Source organism: Meleagris gallopavo, chromosome 25 (assembly GCF_000146605.3).
Source record: "Meleagris gallopavo isolate NT-WF06-2002-E0010 breed Aviagen turkey brand Nicholas breeding stock chromosome 25, Turkey_5.1, whole genome shotgun sequence".
In the NCBI taxonomy this organism is placed as follows: domain Eukaryota; kingdom Metazoa; phylum Chordata; class Aves; order Galliformes; family Phasianidae; genus Meleagris; species Meleagris gallopavo.
Window position 1 is genome coordinate 1095115 of NC_015035.2, and position 4414 is coordinate 1099528.

The following is a 4414-nucleotide window of genomic DNA, read 5'->3' on the forward strand; positions in this document are numbered from 1 at the left end:
CCCCCAGCCCCGCGCCCTGGGAATAGCCCGGCCCCGGCAACGTGTGTGGCAAAGGGGAAATTAATGGGGAGTGGTTGGATGTGAAGGGTAGGATCTGGAACACAGAGAGCACTTGGCATGCTGATGAGGCTGGAGCGCGGCCAGCCCGCGTTCCTGAGAGCCCAGTGTCCCCAGTGTGCCGTGGGCCAGGCGGAGAGGTCTTACTGGGGAGAGCAGTGGGGAGGGGTGGTGCCTCCCACCAGGCCAGGCTGCCAGGTTAGGGATAGGGATAACTTAGTGCTGGGGTGAGGATTAGGGTTAAGGTTTGGGTTAGGGTTGGAGTTTGGGTTGAGAGTGAGGTTGGGGTCAGGGTTACGGATGAGGCTGGGGTTAGGATTAGGTTAGGGATGAGGCTGGGGTTAGGGCACCTCCAGGGATGGAACACCCACAGCTTCTGGACAGCCTGTGCCAGGCCTTCACCACTGAAGAAGAGGTGCTCCCCTATGAGCATCCTCCTGGCCTTCTCTGGACCTGCTCCACCAGCTCCATGCCACCATGGAGTGGCTGTCACCACACAAGCTGCATGCTGTGCACAGAATGTGGCATTGAAGGGCACGATGGTTGTCACCAGCTGGGATGGCTGCACCGTGCGTGGGTGACATGACCCAGGTGAGAGCTGTCTGGAGTGGGTTGGGCATGCAGGATTGCACCAGGGCTTTGCCACGTTGCTGTTCCCACTGCCAACATTTCTGTAGTCCCCGGTGCCCAATAAACCTAATGTTGTTTAGGAGAAGTTACCTTCCCCAGCTGTGGCTCTGTTCTGGCTGCCAAACCTCTCCTGGGGTGAAGGCTTCTCTCCACAGGTCTGTATGTCCCTGGTGGGGCTGTTAAGCTCAGCTTCGCCTTCCAGCCCTGCCCCAGGGGCTCCTCCTGCAGTAGCAGCCAAGGACTCCCAGGGGTGGCAGCCAAAAGCTGGCATCCTGTTGGCACCACAGCATGATGGGCACAGCCTTGGCACGAGGCACTGTGCAGAGCAGCAAGCCGTGGCTGCACCGTGGTGACAAGGTGACGGGGTGTCCCCAGAGGACGGGGACATATAATGTGCACACACTCACCATTTCTCACTGGCAATTTGTGTTGCTGGAGCCAAGGAGGAGGGAGATGGTCGGCAGCCAGGCGCTGGCTCGCGCCCAGCGCTCAGTGGGGCTTGTCAACACCATAGGTTGTGAGGGTGGAGGACTGCCAGGAAGCATCGTCCCCCGCCTCCAGGCAGGCTGCAGGTGTCTTCCTGCCTCCGTGGCCAGAAATGTCGCTGCTGAGGCTCTCAGAGCCACGTTCAGCTTCCCTAAACAGCAGACGTGTGGCTTGCACCAGACGGCCTCCATCAGCTGGGGTCTCTGGTGCCATGCAGCGGGGCTGGTGAGGTGCTGGCATATCGCTCTGTTCCCAGCAGCGTGCAGAGCCCACAAGCACAGCCTAGGGGATGAGCACAACAGCCCCTTGGGCTCTTTGCAGCACTGTGCTGAAGAAGGAAGCACCGCAGGGAGAGCGCTGGGATGCGGGGTGGCTCTGAGCCCAGAGAAAGAGAAAGGACAGCCCACAGCCTGCACTCCCCCAACCCCAATATCTGCGCCTGACCTGAGCACTCACACACCTTGCTGCTGGTCCTCCCCTCTGTGCACTGCAAAGCAGAGGGGCGTAACAGGGGTGCACAGCACCAGCACCCATGGATCGGCGCTGGAGGGGCTCTGGATCACAGATGTCCTCACGTTGTAACAAAATGCCTGGGGACAGAGATGTGAGTGCCGGGCTCACCTGGGCAGAGCTGGGGGTGTGGATGCAGAGCAATTACACAGCTGTCAGTGGGGGTTGGGATGAGGGGCACAACCACTCAACACAGACACCTGGCACAATCCGAGATGCCCAGAGGGACCTGAGACTTCCCCGCAGGGCTGGTGGAGGTGACACAGGATCCAGGGGAACCCGCATCCTTCTGGCACAGCAGATGGTGGCCAGGTGGGCTGCCCATGTTGTTCCTGGTGCACTGAGTGTCAGCGGTGCCATGCCAAGTGGCTCACCTACATGCACGGTGCTGGAGATGTGTGCATGTAGCCCTCCCACCCCTGCACGTGTGTCTTAGCTGCCACTCCATGCCTCAGTTTTCCCAGCTGTGTTAGGGGACCACACTGACCTCATCTGTCCTCACAGCTCTGCCTGCAATGGGGATGATGCAACTCCTCATTGCCTCTAGGCAGCTCATTGCCCACATTATTCAGCTGGGGAAACTGAGGCAGGGAGAGAGCAAAGAGCAGGCAGTAAGCTCATTGCAAACTGGCAGAGCTACTGGTGCCCCAGCTCCTTTGCAGAGGGGAAAAGCAGTTCCCATTATGCTCCTTTCTGATCCATTTGATCACTGCATTACCCTCATTGGTAAGGGGCACGTTTGCTGGTTCAGTGCCAGCTCCATGCATGGAGATGCTCTGCTCTGTGCTGTGGCTGTAGCGGTGCCACACACCCAACAAAGGTCAAGGAGAGATGAGAGCTTTTCTCAGTGGTGGCACAGCAGAAACCTGCTCTTCACCTTCTGAGATGCACCAGGGTCCAGGAGATGGGCAGAAGAAGGCACAGTGGGCAGGAGCCATTCATATCCCCCCCAACATTCTGAGACTCCAAGGTGGGATAAGGACATTCTGGGGCTGCAATTGGGACAGGGACACCCTGGGGCTGTGATAGGGATAGGATCATCCTGAGGCTATGATGAGGAGCCCCTGGGGCCGGGGAAGAACCAGTTCAGGGACTTCCCTATCACACTGTAATACTGATTCCCCAAAAACCACAGGACCAATTAATCACACAAGCCATTGTGAGCAGATGACAGGAAGGTGACTAACAACCAGCCCAGACTTGTTGGGAGCACGGTGTGTTGCACCACCTCATATCCTCGTACAAGGGAGCAGCAGGTACAGGGGAGCTCTGTTGGCTCCTTCTCCTTCAGCCAGAGAGAGGTCTGTTCCTTTCTGTGTGGCTGCAGGAGTGATTTAGTGGGAATGGTGGTGTTGGGTCAACTGTTGGATATGATGGCCTTGGAGGTCTTTTCCAACCTCAGTGATTCTATGACCTTCCGTGATGAACCCAGAGTGGGTGATGCTGGAGGATGCAGTGTGAGGCTGGAGAGGCAGTGGGAAGCCAGAGGGTGGTGACAGAGTGAAATCCTCTGCTCCTGGAAGGGAGGAATGCTTCCTTCAAACCCATAGGGTGATCTTGATATGATGCCCTCAGGCCAAGTGATGTAGCTGTGGTTACATGGCCAGTCACCCCTAAGAGGAGTGAATGGTTGGACATTAGGAAAAATCCCTTCTCCCAAAGAGTAGCGATGCATTGACACACACTGCCTGTGGGGTGGTGGGCTCACTGTCCCTGGAGGTGTTCCAGAACGTGGGGCTGTGGCTCTAAGGGATGTGCGCAGTGGGCATGGTGGGGTGCATTGGGGTGGGATTTGGGACTTTGGAGGTCTTTTCCAACCTTAATGATTCTAAGATTCTATGCTCACAGAGGCAGGAAGAAGCCACATAGGCCAGGCAGTCATTCAGAGAGAGGCATCTTTGTGGTGCCCAGCAGACATTCCCAGCCTCCCCACACAGCCCTTCTCCTCGTGCTTTGTCAGTCACCACTGGCTGTGGGGTGATTTTGGAGCATGGATGCTCCTGGCATCTCACCCAGCCCAAAATGAGGACAAAACTGGGGCTTTGTCACCCTGTGGGTCTGAAGGAAACAAGCCTTCCAGGAGCAGAGGACTTCACTCCATCACTCCATCTCAAGCACCTTCAGGTTAGACTAGAAATAGCAGCAAGGCAGTCACTGTAGGGAGACACATGGGGACGTGTGCCCTGCTCACAGCCCCAAAGAATCCAGGACAAATGCAACAGCAGCTTTTTGCAGTAGGTTATAACGAGAAGTCTGCATATCCTGCAGAGGGACGGGCAGCTTCTCCACAAAGCCTTAACGATGCTGGCCCCCCAGAGGTGCCAAGCAGAGGGCAGCCCTCAGTGGGAGGATGCAGCTCCCAAAGCACTGCACAACGCTGTCGGTGCTTCCAGCAACCCTCAGGCTCAGTGCACACACGGCCGTGAGTGGAACCCCACGTGCTCCTCTCCTCCCCACGGCAGGATTTGGCCCGGAGCTGCCCATCTCCTCCCCATGCCATCACCCAGCGCAGGACGCTCACATAACCGAGGCCGCCTCTCTGCATGTGTGGTCCTTTGGACTGTGTGGAGCTCATAAATAAATAAGGGGAAAAGTTCTTAATCTTCATTCGAAAGCTCCCGGTATCACAATGCTGCTGCACAAAAGCCATCTTATTAGCCCCAAGTGCAAAATGCTGCCTTTTCTTGCAGAAGCTCATTAATTGCAGGTCACCATTCAACAAGAAAGATGA